The sequence below is a fragment of the Giraffa tippelskirchi genome, chromosome 5 (genome assembly GCF_054371585.1).
Source record: "Giraffa tippelskirchi isolate mGirTip1 chromosome 5, T2T-mGirTip1v1.2.pri, whole genome shotgun sequence".
Lineage (NCBI taxonomy): Eukaryota > Metazoa > Chordata > Mammalia > Artiodactyla > Giraffidae > Giraffa > Giraffa tippelskirchi.
In genome coordinates, this window is record NC_137279.1 from 135,417,738 (window position 1) to 135,432,008 (window position 14,271).

Below are 14,271 nucleotides of genomic sequence, written 5' to 3' on the forward strand. Positions count from 1 at the left end.
GTGTGAACACAAATTACTATTTTCTTCTAGCTTTCACATAAGAGTTGTATGTGTACATATATAGAATTATTTTTATATAATAAGACTAATGGAGATAGTAGTATGAATCATATATTATTTCTAAAGAATTGGATAATCTTTGCACGAGTTAGTCTTTTTTCTCACTATTATTCAGAATGATTTTAACATACAAAACAATAACTAGCAATAGAAACACACTCTGATAATTTAGAAAAAAAACTATTCATGCCTATTTGTTTACTTAATATTCTAACAACTCTTGTGAGATGGGAATTTTTTCATAGCCCATTTTATTTTGTTTTTTTTGGAGTACAATTGCTCTCCAATGTTGTGTTTGCTTCTACCGTACAGCAAAGTGAATCAGCTATGTGTATACATATATCCCTTCTTTTTTGGATTTCCTTCCCATTTATGTCACCACAGAGCACTGAGTAGAGTTTTCTGGGCTATATAGTAAGTTCTTATTAGTTATTTATTTTATATATAGTATCAACAGTATACATATGTCAATTCCAAATTCATCTTACAGTTTTCTGAGTACAGGTTTTTTTGTCTCCTTAGGTAGGTTTATTCCTAGGTGTTTTGTTTTGTTTTGTTTTGATGTGATGATGAATGGGATTGTTTCCTTAATCTCTCTTTCTGATCTTTCATTATTCATGTATAGGATCACAAGAGATTTCTGTGTATTAATTTTGTGTCCTGCAACTTTACCAAATTCATTGATGAGCTTCTTCTCACTCTTTGTCTTTGCTCATGTGTTCCCTTAGTTTGAAATTTTCTCGCCAATCCTAATTAATACCTACCCAGACTTCAAAGTCTCAGCTCAAAAGTCACCACCTCAGGAAACCTCCCTTGATACCCTAGACAGATGAGACTTCTGATACTATACATGCCCCAGGTGTCCAGTCCTTTTCCTTTATAGCACTTAGTTTGTATTTAATTATGTGGTGTTTGATAAATAGCCATCTTCCCTATAAGACAGTACTAGTGCCTAGCACTAGTCAGTAAATAGAGCTAGCTGTGTAAATAAATCTGTAATATGGACCCTGATTGTAATTCAGGGAAAGTTAGAAACTTCATGAAATGGAAGGCAAATTCTCTGAAAAAGTTATATAAATACTATACTAGAATAATAACAGAACTGGAGAATAAGAATGTGGCTGATTTATGATGGGCATTCCCTTCCATTGAGAAGTGGTGCCTATTTCCTTTCTGAATCTGGATAGGTCTGTAACTGCTTTGACCAACATAGGATGGCAGACATGATGCTATACTAGTCCTGTGTGTAGCCTTTAAATGGCCTAGCAGCCTCCACTTACCACCTCTAGGAAATCAACAGCTAATTAAGAAGTGAGACCACATTGAGACCACCATGCTGTGAGTAACCCAAGCCACATGGAGAGGTCCTGGAGGAAGAAATTCATCCCACAGAGAGAGAGAAGCCAAGGAACATGGGGGCAGCAGAGATGTGAGTGAGGGAGCCATCTTGGACCCTCCAGCTTTGGCTACCCCAACGAAATCCACAAGGATCAAAGATGAACCACCTGCAGAAGCCCTTCCCAAATTCCTGATCTAAAAATCATTGGTAAAATAAAAAGACTGTTTCCAGTCACTAAGTTTGGGGGTGGTTTGTTATGCAGCACTAGATAACTGGAATGAAGAGTGAGAAAAGTAAATTCATGACATGCAAAGCAGAGAAAAGAGGATTCAGAGGAGAAAATAGGTGAAGGGTGAAATAAGGAAATATGTAGCAACCACCTCAGAAGTAAAAATTCAGACAACAGGGATGGTGAGGCTCTCTCCGTAAAACCACTACTGCTGCTGCTGCTAAGTCGCTTCAGTTGTGTCCGACTCTGTGCGACCCCATAGATGGCAGCCCACCAGGCTCCCCCGTCCCTGGGATTCTCCAGGCAAGAACACTGGAGTGGGTTGCCATTTCCTTCTCCAATGCATGAAAGTGAAGTCACTCAGTCGTGTCCGACTCTTAGCGACCCCATGGACTGCAACCCACCAGGCTCCTCCATCCATGGGATTTTCCAGGCAAGAGTACTGGAGTGGGGTGCCATTGCCTTCTCCCCATAAAACCATTAGAGGCTTGTAAACTCTCCATTTATGCAAGTCATAATGTATAGGAAACAATTTGACACTGTTTTTTTACATGGCCTATATTTCTAAGAGTTGTAGCTGCACATTATCAAGCAAATGGAATATAAATGACCTAAACTATTTAAAATGTATTAAATTTTCACTAATATTCAATACCAGAAGATTCCCATTCATCAGGGGAAGCTGGGTAACAACATTGTTGTAATGGAATTTGACCTTAGAATGAGAAAACAAAGATTTACCTAACCATGAATCGAATGGGAAGGAGAAAAAGGAGTAACTTCCAGTGAAAGACAGTTGTTGTCAGGCTTTGCATATTTCTTCTTCTCCTCTTCCTTATTGTTTTTTTTTATCATCGTCATCAGAAAAGCCAATAACATTTGTTGAATGCTTATTCTATCTATATGCTACAAAGCTTTACATGGATCATCTCATTAACCTCTACAACACCATAAGGTCAGTGTCATTTTCAATTTACAAAAGAAAAAAATCAAAGCTCTGTATATAAAATGATTGAACAGAATTGTACAGGAATAAGGGGTGGAGCCGGAGAAGGAAACGGCAACCCATTCCAGTATTCTTGCCTGGAGAATTCCATGGACAGAGGAGCCTGGTGGGGCCATAGTCCATGGAATAACAAAGAGTCGGACATGACTGAGGGACTAACACACACACACACAGGGGTGGAGCCAGGATTTTTTAAAAGGGTTATTTGCATACTGACTGTCTTAACCAGGGGAAAGAATGAGGAGAACATTTTTCACATGTCGTTCAAGTTAATTTTATTTAATCCTTTTCATACCAATCCTGGATTGGTATTACTATTCCTGTTTTACATATGAGGCTCTGAGGCTCAGAACGGTTAAGCAAATTCTGCAAGATCACACAGCTGTGACAGAGCCAGGGTTGAAACCCAGACCACGAACTCTCTACTACCCTGCAACAATTAACAGGCATTAGAGCAATAGAATCAGAAACTCTTGGAACTGAAAGGGGTCCTGGTATAATCTTATTTTGTAAGAACAGAAACCCATTATTATAAAGGTGAACTGATGCAAGTAGGGAGAAGTGAATGCCATTGATTGCTTTAATTAAGCCACTGAATCGGAGATTCAGCAATAAAAAACATGTGTGTATCTGCCACGAGCTCCTTAGACTGGTAAGTAACATGGCATTGCATAACGGGAGTGAAAGCAAGAATACAGGTGTGTCACATCTGGACTGGGACAGGGGAGGGGGAGAAGACTTCTTGGAAGGTAATGCCTTCGCTGAGTCTTAAAGAAGGATTAAGAGTTGCTCAAGCAGGAATGGGGTCAAGCACATTCCAGGAGATACAATATGATGTCCAGAGGCTCATGTAAGAGAAAAATTGGAAAGTGACCAGAATGAGAATGTGGAAGGTGTCTTGTGGCCCACGGTAAGGCATTTGGACTTCATTCTGAGGGTACTGGGGAGCCACTGGAGAATTTAGGCAAGAGAGTGGCATGGTCAGATTTGTAGTTTAGAAAGACCACTCTGGATAGGAGGGCTGTGCGAGAATCCAAGAGACCATTGATTATATTCTGGACTCGGTGGCAGAGTGAATAGAGAGACATAGATGGATTTGAGCCATTTTAAGGAGACTGATCTCTCAGACTTGATTGATTCTACTTGGAGACAAAGAAGAAAGTAAAGCTAAGGATAAGCTTCAGACCTGGAAAAGGTCAGTTTTCATCCCAATCCCAAAGAAAGTCAATGCCAAAAAATGCTAAAACTACTGTACAATTGCACTCATCTCACATGCTAGCAAAATAATGCTCAAAGTTCTCCAAGCCAGGCTTCAACAGTACATGTACAGTGAACTTCAGATTACTGGCTTGAGCAACAATTTGTGGGGATGGAAAAGAAAATGGAAGAGGAAAAGGAGCAGTCTGGACAGAACACAATAAACTCGGTTCTGGGCATGTTGACATTGGAGTTAAGGTGGGACTTAAAAAAGGTGGGACTAAAAATATGATACTGGAGATCAGTGGAGAAATAACTACAGAAAGAATGAAGAGACGAGCCAAAGCAAAAACAACACCCAGTTGTGGATGTGACTGGTGATGGAAGTAAAGTCTGATGCTGTAAAGAACAATACTGCATAGAAACCTGGAATGTTAGGTCCATGAATCAAGGAAAATTGGAAGTAGTCAAACAGGAGATGGCAAGAGTGACATTTTAGGAATCAGCGAACTAAAATGGATTGGAATGGGTGAATTTAACTCAGATGATCATTATATCTACTACTGTGGGCAAGAATTCCTTAGAAGAAATGGAGTAGCCATCAGAGTCAACAAAAGAGTCTGAAATGCAGTACTTGGATGCAATCCCAAAAATGACAGAATGATCTCTGTTCATTTCCAAGGCAAACCATTCAATATCATGGTAATCCAAGTCTATGTCCTGACCAGTAATGCTGAAGAAGCTGAAGTTGAACAGTTCTATGAAGACCTACAAGACCTTTTAGAACTAACACCCAAAAAAGATGTCCTTTTCATTATAGGGGACTAGAATGCAAAAGTAGGAAGTCAAGAAATACCTGGCGTAACAGGCAAATTTGGCCTTGGAGTACAGAATGAAGCAGGACAAAGTGTAGTAGAGTTTTGCCAAGAGAACCCACTGGTCATAGCAAACACTGTCTTCCAACAACACTAGAGAAGACTCTACACGTGGACATCACCAGATGGTCAACACCGAAATCAGATTGATTATATTCTTTGCATCCAAAGATGAAGAAGCTCTATAGAGTCAGCAAAAACAAGACCAGGAGCTGACGGTGGCTCAGATCATGAACTCCTTATTGCCAAATTCAAACTTAAATTGAAGAAAGTAGGGAAAACCACTAGACCATTCAGGTATGACCTAAATCAAATTCCTTAACATTATACAGTGGAAGTGAGAAATAGATTTAAGGGACTAGATCTGATAGACAGAGTGCCCGATGAACTATGGACGGAGGTTCATGATATTGTACAGGAGACAGGGATGAAGGCTATCCCTAAGAAAAAGAAATGCAAAAAGGCAAAATGGTTGTCTGACGAGGCCTTTACAAATAGTTAAGAAAAGAAGAGAAGTGAAAGGCAAAGGAGAAAAGGAAAGATATTCCCATCTGAATGCAGAGTTCCAAAGAATAGCAAGGAAAGATAAGAAAGCCTTCCTCAGCGATCAATGCAAAGAAACAGAGGAAAACAACAGAATGGGAAAGACTAGAGATCTCTTCAAGAAAATTAGAGATACCAAGGGAACATTTCATGCAAAGGTGGGCACAATAAAGGACAAAAATGGTATGGACCTGACAGAAGCAGAAGATATTAAGAAGAGGTGGCAAGAATACACAGAACTGTACAAAAAAGATCTTCACGACCCAGATAATCATGATGGTGTGATCACTCACCTAGAGCCAGACATTCTGGAATGTGAAGTCAAGTGGGCCTTAGAAGCATCACTACGAACAAAGCTAGTGGAGGTGATGGAATTCCAGTTGAGCTATTTCAAATCCTGAAAGATGATGCTGTGAAAGTGCTGCACTCAATATGCCAGAAAATTTGGAAAACTCAACAGTGGCCACAGGACAGGAAAAGGTCAGTTTTCATTCCAATCCCAAAGAAAGGCAATGCCAAAGAATGCTCAAACTACCGCACAATTGCACTCATCTCACATGCTAGCAAAGTAATGCTCAAGATTCTCCAAGCCAGGTTTCAATAGTATGTGAACCGTGAACTTCCAGATGTTGAAGGCTGATTTAGAAAAGGCAGAGGAAAGATCAAATTGCCATCATCTGTTGGATCATCAAAAAAGCAAGAGGGTTCCAGAAAAACATCTATTTCTGCTTTATTGACTATGCCAAAGCCTTTGACTGTGTGGATCACAATAAACTGTGGATAATTCTTCAAGAGATGGGAATACCAGACCACCTGACCTGCCTCCTGAGAAATCTGTATACAGGTCAAGAAGCAACAGTTAGAACTAGACATGGAACAACAGACTGGTTCCAAATCAGGAAGGAGTATGTCAAAGCTGTATATTGTCACCCTGCTTATTTAACTTATATGCAGAGTACATCATGAGAAATGCAGGGCTGGATGAAGCACAAGCTGGAATCAAGATTGCCAGGAGAAATATCAATAACCTCAGATATGCAGATGACACCACCCTTATAGCAGAAAATGGAGAAGAACTAAAGAGCCTCTTGATAAAAGTGAAAGAGGAGAGTGAAAAAGTTGGCTTAAAACTTAACATTCAGAAACCTAAGATCATAGAAACCCAAGATCTGGTCCCATCACTTCATGGCATATAGATGGGAAACAATGGAAACAGTGCGAGACTTTATCTTGGCGGCTCCAAAATCTCTGCAGTTGGTGACTGCAGCCGTGAAATTAAAAGACGCTTGCTCCTTTCAGAGAAGTTATGACCAAGACAGCATATTAAAAAGCAGAGACATTACTTTGCCAACAAATGTCCATCTAGTCAAAGCTATGGTTTTTCCAGTAGTCATGTATGGATGTGAGAGTTGGACTCTAAAGAAAGCTGAGCACCATAGAAGTGATGCTTTTGAACTGTGGTGTTGGAGAAGATTTTTGAGATCCCTTGGACAATAAGGAGATTCAACCAATCCATCCTAAAGGAAATCAGTCCTGAATATTCATTGTAAGGACTGATGCTGAAGTTGAAACTCCAACACTTTGGCCATCTGATGCAAAGAACTGACTCATTAGAAAAGACCCTGATGCTGGGAAAGATTCAATGTGGGAGGAGAAGGGGATGAAAAAGGATGAGATGGTTGAATGGCATCACCGACTCAATGGACATGAGTTTGAGTAAACTCCGGGAGTTGGTGATGAACAGGGAGGCCTGGCATGTTGCAGTCCATGAAGTCACAAAGAGTCAGACACGATTGAGCAACTGTACTAAACTGAATTGAAAAACAGGGATGACTTCCAGGCAGCTCTTAAGCTCAGGAGAGAGTATGGAACCAGCAATTACAGTTTGGGCACTGATGAAATTGAAGTGACGTTTGAAGTCCTGGGCCTAGATTTGTCTACCCAGAGGAGGGAGCATTTAAAGCTGGAAGAAGAGGAAAGGAGACTGAAATAGAGACATAGTCAACATTTAAAAGCAATGAAACAGAAGCATAGATAGAAACAGAGATAGAAAAACAGAGCTCTAGAGAAAAGAAGCTAGCAGAGAGTATTATCACTGATGCAAAAGAGGAAAACTTGAAGGAGAATTCCTAGGACATATGTGATCTAATCCTACATTCAAACAATTGTAGGTTGATATGGAGAGAGCACACAGGACATTGCTCTTCATAAGGAAATGAGGCAATTTGATTTCATAAAGAAAGGAAATGGCAACCCACTCCAGTACTCTTGCCTAGAAAATTCCATGGATGGAGGAGCCTGGTGGGCTACAGTCCATGGGGTCACAAAGAGTCAGACACGACTGAGTGACTTCACTTCACTTATCAGAGCCTAATCTATTTCTTTTCCACAAACATGTACTTAGAATTGAAGTGAAAGTGTTAGTCATTCAGTCATGTCTGACTCTTTGCGACCCCATAGACTGTAGCCTACCGTGTTTCTCTGTCTATGGCATTCTCCAGGCAAAAATAATGGAGTAGGTTGCCATTCCCCGCTCTAGGGGATCTTCCCCACCCAGGGATCAAACCTGGGTCTCCTGCTTTGCAGGCAGATTCTTTGTGGTCTGAGCCACCAGAGAAACCCCAAATCTATTTATTTCTTCCCCACAAATCTAAGTATGGAATAATTATGAAAAATATTTCTGGAAAGATAATATTGCAAAAAACTCTGATAAACTGAAAAAATTATTAAGTAGCAGGGTCACACTAATCTCTACATATCATCATAACACATGCTGCTAAGTCGCTTCAGTCGTGTCAGACTCTGTGCGACCCCATAGATGGCAGCCCACCAGGCTCCGCCATCCCTGGGATTCTCCAGGCAAGAATACTGGAGTGGGTTGCCATTGCCTTCTCCAGTGCATGAAAGGGAAAAGTGAAAGTGAAGTCGCTGAGTCGTGTCCGACTCTTAGCGATCCCATGGACTGCAGCCTACCAGGCTCCTCCATCCATGGGATTTTCCAGGCAAGAGTACTGGAGTGGGGTGCCATTGCCATAACACATGAGAAACTTGTTATTAACACTCAGTACATTTATGTAGTACTTTGCACATTTCAGGATATTTTGCTGATCTCCTTAGCCCTTGATATGGTTATAATGAAGTAGATGATTCTGTTATTACACTGCTAATAGAAAGTAATAAACAGCATAAAAAGAAGAACATAGAGTTATGGAAGTTCAGAAAAGGGAAATGTTGCTTGTGTGGAAGGGGATGAGCTTTGAAGAGCCAAGAGCACTTAGTGCTTGCAGTGTGCCCTGTTACTGAGATAGGCACTGTATTAACTCGTTTGGAGAACTTGGATATGTTGAGTGGTAGAAATGGGGATTTTACACAGAGGTAGATGGAAACTTTGGTATTCATTATTGTGTCTGGCACAAAAGTGCAATAGCTACTAATACTAGTGGTTATCATTGCCAGGTACAATGCTAAGACCCTTTTGTACATGCTGTCATATTTCAGCTTCAGCACAGCCACTTTACACATAAACTCAAGTGACTCACCCAAATGAGGTCCCTGGTCAAAAACAAACAGCATGCTCAGCTGACAATTTTTGAAGAGAATGTTCAGTAGGATTTCTTTTAAAAAGGAAATGTCTTTAGAGGTATAGGCAGAGTAAAAGAGAATGAATAAGGAATGTTGAGGCACCCAGAGGCTAGCAAAAACAGGAAGCCATTTACCACCCTTAGATATTGAAAATTCAAAGAATATCACAAAATGATTCAAGCTGAGTTGGAGTCAATTGGCTACTTCTTTCCAGAGCATAGAAGTTAGGAATTCTCCCTTTGCTGCTTTCATCAATATTCTTACATCAAACATTATATCATGGCTGTGTTGGTCCCTTGATCCCTTCTGCAACTACACTGATCAACATTCACATTTCCAAAAATACTTTGAGAAGTTAGAGAGGATATATAGCCCCAAGCACAGCCTCATGCATTGAATATTGCCAAATGCTCTTTCTGAAAATGCTGAATTGCCTTTTCTTCGCATCCTTTTTTTCTTTAATATTCATAATGTTGTGTACTTAAAAAAAAAACTTTAAAATGTGCTGTTTACTACTTTCATGTAAGTAGTTACATGAGGTTATAAGAACCAGCCAGGAGCTAGAATCACCAAAATGAGGGACCACCAGACAGAAGCTAACAATAATGGGATACCAGATGATATGGTCCAGGAAGGGCAGTCCCCTTGGTTTAGAGCAAGACAGAAAATAGTGAAGCCTGGTTCTTGGGCACACCAAGATTACACAACTAAGGTGCAGGAGGGGCAGGAGTCAAAAATCAGATTTATTATGCCTTATCACTTCTTTTATTTCTCTTCCATACACATTGTAGGTGTTTGGTAAATATTTGTTTAAAGAATTAATTCCCAGATGAAAGTTGAAGAAGCCAAGATTAGGGCCTATAAATCTTGACTTTAGGAACCAGAACCCTGGAACCATCTCCTTGTCTATAAAATGCTGCCTGGCCGTTCGACCAAACATAACTTACTGACTGTACGTCAAAGGAAATCGGCAGCAGTCAGTTTCCTCCCCAGTAAAACTCTTTGTGTCAAACTTAATGATTCTTATCTGGAAACACTCAGGACTTAGTGTCAGAATGCAGATTTATGGTATTTACTTGATCTAGTATTTCCAGTATTTGGGATGGATGAGGACACCAACACCTTCATTCTCTTTAAGGATTCCAACCCCTACCCTCAAACACCCATTCCCCAATGAAAGCAAATATTATATTTGCTGAAAATAGAGTAATGAAGGAGTAAGGCATGAATGTCTATTTTAATCCTGAAATAATTGCTATCTAAATTTGACTTCAAATGTAGATCTTGATATATTATCAGTGGAAAAGAAAAATTGCCTCTCTATCAGTCAGTGTCCAGCCAGGAGCATACAAACAGTTCTAGGTATTCCAAATAGAATTTAAACAGGGAATTAGTTACAAAGATCTTGAAATTTGTGGAAGAGAAAAAGGAGCAACTTGACCATAAGCTCCATAATGTAATTCACAATTACATCTCCTATACCTGGTATGTAGCAAAGATTCAAAAATGTGTATCGAATCTATGATTACACTTGTGAGTGAGATTTGGTCTATCAATCTAGGAAGGTCAGGGTTCTGCTACAAAGCATTAGGATAGCTATATGACTCTGATAATTCAAGGGATGTGAGTATGTGGTTTGGCCATTGGTAGGAAATCATGTTCAAAGCCTTCTGTTCAAAACCTGTCAGTGTTACTGTATAACCCAGAGAACTCTATTCAATATTCCATGACAACCTATATGAGAAAAGAATACGAAAAAGGATGAATATATGTATATGTATAGCTGAATCACTTTGCTATACTCCTAAAACTAACACAACATTGTAAATCAACTATAATCCAATACAATTTTAAAAACCCAAAACAATAACAAACTCCTCCAAACCTGTTAATGGACAATATTTAATGAACACCTACTAGGTGCTAGATACCATTTCTGGCACTTTACTAAGACATTTGTATTATTAATTTTAACCTTCCTAATAATCCTATGATAATGGGTTCATTGTTTCCAGTTTCATAAATGAGGAAGAAAAGGAGGCAAAGAGTTTTTTAAATAACACAACTAAGAGCATACAATAAGAAAATAGCAGAGCCAAGCTTCCACCCACAAAGTTTGGCTTCGGAAGCAACACTCAGTCTCCACACCATATGTCTCTCCACTGCTCAAGCGATGAAAGCTTAAACCTTTCTACCTTTATTCTCCATTTTCTCCATTGTACTCTGGGGCACAAACCAGCTAGCTGTTTCCCCAACCTGTTTCCTCTCCTTTCTGGGCTCATAGAAGACTATTCCCCAGCTCTTCCCTTTGGTTACTATAGCTGTATGACTGAGTTCTAGCCAGAGGAAAGTAAGCAGAGGTGATGTATATCACTTCCTGGCCTGGCCCATCAAGCCTCTTACATCTGATACTGCATGTTATAATTTTCGTTCAGCTGGAGGAAGGTGAGCATGGTGAACTTGTATGCCATATTTGAAAGTGTTGGAGGCACAAAATGGAAGAAGGCCAGACCCCTGCATGTTGCTTGGAGAAAAGTCAGGAACCAATCAAGAACATCTATGTTAGCTTTTAAGTGAACAAGAGATACACTATCAACTTGGTTCCACCATATGTGTTGGGGTCATTTTGTTACAGCAGCTAGAGTTATCTTAACCAATGCATACGTGATTTGAGCTGATCTGTCATTCCTTGAACATGCATTTGGCTTTTGCACATACTTTTCCTTGGGATTCTTATTCTATTCTTCCAAATATTCACATCCTAAAAATTATTCAAGGCCTAAACCAAGTCCACTCATCTTCAAGCATATCTCTTTCACTCCTATTAGCCACAGTGCTTTCTTTTTCCCTTAACTTCCTATAGCACTTTGTTGATTGTATCTCTCATGTGCTCTTAGCATAGCTCTAATTTTGGATGTTGTATTTTCCCAGTAAGCTCTTCAAGGTCAAGGATCATGTTTTAAAGCTGCCTGTATGTCTCTGAAGTACATAACAGGGTGGTATGCCTTGAGAATTCTCAATAAACATCTTTGAGGAAAATGAATTTATATATGTATTAGACTCAATAAAGTCCATGTTCCCAAAAAATAGTCCTTCATCACTCAAGCAGGAAGGCATGTAAATGTAATTTACTGGAGTTTGTCTTTATTATTCTTTTCACCAACATACACATTCTAACACTTTTTGACAACTGCTTAGAAGAGACAGAAGGCATGCTTATCAAATTTCAGATGACACAAAACTAGAGGTAATAAATAATGCACAGGATGACGGAATCAAAATGAGGCAAGTTGGAATGAAGCAGATAACATTTACTAGGGGTAACTGCAAAATTAGATTTAAAAAAAACAGAGGCCCAATTTCAGTATGGAACGTGTGGCTAATGTCAATTTATAGGAAAAATCTTTCAGGTTTTAATTGGCCACTGGGTTGACATGGGCCCAGAGTGGATACATGGGACTTTGTTTGTGATTAGGCTCAGGGCAATTGGTGGCAAAGTATTCAGGCTTTAACAAGGCATGGACATGAATTAAGCTTGCTAGGTGGGGACCAATGGAGATAGATGAAACCGCAATGTTAAGTAAAGAGGGGAACAAAGTCCCATGTTTTAGCCTGGGCAAGCTTAGCACATGAGGTAACTTTCACCGGTAGCACTGGAGGGAATCCCCTGCTGAGGACACCATCAAGTAATTTTTGGACACTAATTTGGTGCCAACAGGGCAGCATGGGTCCCCTGAGAGTCTTGCCTCAGAAGTAGAACCCAGTAGGTCTCAAAGGTTTGTTATATTACTTTTGGTCCCACTTTCCAGCATCAGGGTCGGAGCTGTCGTTCACTTAAAACCAGTCACTTTCAGAGCTGAGAAATGCCGTGTCATCTGGGTAAATTCAAGTCATCTTTGAGAGACAGAGGAGAGAAGGCAGATCACATCTCCTCTATGCTTAACTGAGACAGCTGTTCCAGGATCCTTAGATAGATCTCTCCTTGAAACCTACACTGCATGTTTGCATGCTTAGTTGCTAAGTTGTGTCCGACTCTGCAACCCCATGGACTGTGGCCCACCAGGTCCTCTGTCCATGGGATTTCCCAGGCAAGAATACTGGCCTGCGTTGCCGTTTCTTCCTCCAGGGGTTTAGGCAGTGTTAATAGAAGCCTCGGAGAAGGCAATGGCACCCCACTCCAGTACTCTTGCCTGGAAAATCCCATGGACGGAGGAGCCTGGTAGGCTGCAGTCCATGGGATCGCTAAGAGTCGGACACGACTCAGCGACTTCACTTTCACTTTTCCCTTTCATGCACTGGAGAAGGCAATGGCAACCCACTCCAGTATTCTTGCCTGGAGAATCCCAGGGACGGCGGAGCCTGGTGGGCTGCCGTCTATGGGGTCGCACAGAGTCGGACACGACTGAAGCGACTTAGCAGCAGCAGCAGCAATAGAAGCCTAGCACCTGGAATAAGGGTCCTACTAAAGTCTGTGAGAGTCAGGCCACACAGGAAGAACTGTTTCTATTCTAGATACTATGATTTTAAAGGGATACTGGCAAACTGGTATGAACCAAAAGGAAGATGACCAGAATATTGAAGAGATTTAGAATCCAATCACTAGTTCTTTTTTGGTGGGTTAGCCTCAAGGCCTGGAGTGGGTTATGACAGCGAGTGGGAGGGGGTGTCAGGTAGCAAGGAGAGCAGAACTGTCTTCGGATGTATGAATGCTGCCTTGTGAAAGAACACTAGCGTGTTAGGTAATGGCAGATGGCAGAACTGGGATCAGGGGTATATAAGCCCAAAGTGAAAATTTTTTACCTGTGATAACTCTGAAAGTAGAATACACTTTGTAAGTGAGTTTAGAATGTTCAAGTAAAGAACTGGTGACTGTCATAGATGTTTTAGCTGGAATTCCAGAACATTGGGTAGGGAGTTAAATGAAAGTGCTTCTAAGATCCCATTCAAATCTAATGTTCTATGATCTAATTCATCTTTAAATTAGAAATGTGCTACAGAATTTGAGGAAAGAAGATTATTACCTGAGATGATTTTGGAGTTACAAGCTGAAGTGGATCTTCCCCTCAAAAAGAGCAGAACCCACGGATTATTTTATCTGTAATGTGTGAGATGGGAAAATAGAAGCCTAGTACCATTATGAAGGAAAAGGAACTCCCGAGAGGCATGAAAAAAGAAACGTTTAATAAATATGAGAATTTCACAGAGTCTGAACAGGCCTGAGGGGAAGGCAAGGGAGGAATTTGGAAACCCTCTTTCCCAAAGACAAAAGAGTTGTGATGCTCCACATCTGAAACTGCTCAAGGTGAGCCCTCATCTATGGCTGATGAAAACACACTTGGTCTTTTCCTCCCTACCTCTGTGGGCATTGGAGGCAAAAATGCCAGAATCACACATAATCACAGTGTTCATAGCGCTTCCCTCATTACTCTGTAAAGAATCC

At 40.4% G+C, this 14,271-nt stretch overlaps 1 protein-coding gene across 18 annotated transcripts in view; it reads left to right on the plus strand.

Annotated features, from left to right (window-relative positions):
- Positions 1-14,271, plus strand: part of DDAH1 (dimethylarginine dimethylaminohydrolase 1) — a 263,209-nt gene that overhangs the window by 97,585 nt on the left and 151,353 nt on the right. Inside the window, exon 1 of one of the 18 annotated variants that reach the window (XM_081490031.1) lies at positions 13,729-14,133. The exons of the other annotated variants lie outside the window; for them this stretch is intronic. The gene's annotated coding sequence lies outside the window, so the exon portion shown is untranslated. Of the gene's footprint in view, positions 1-13,728; positions 14,134-14,271 lie in introns of those variants that run through there. 18 annotated transcript variants of the gene reach the window in all.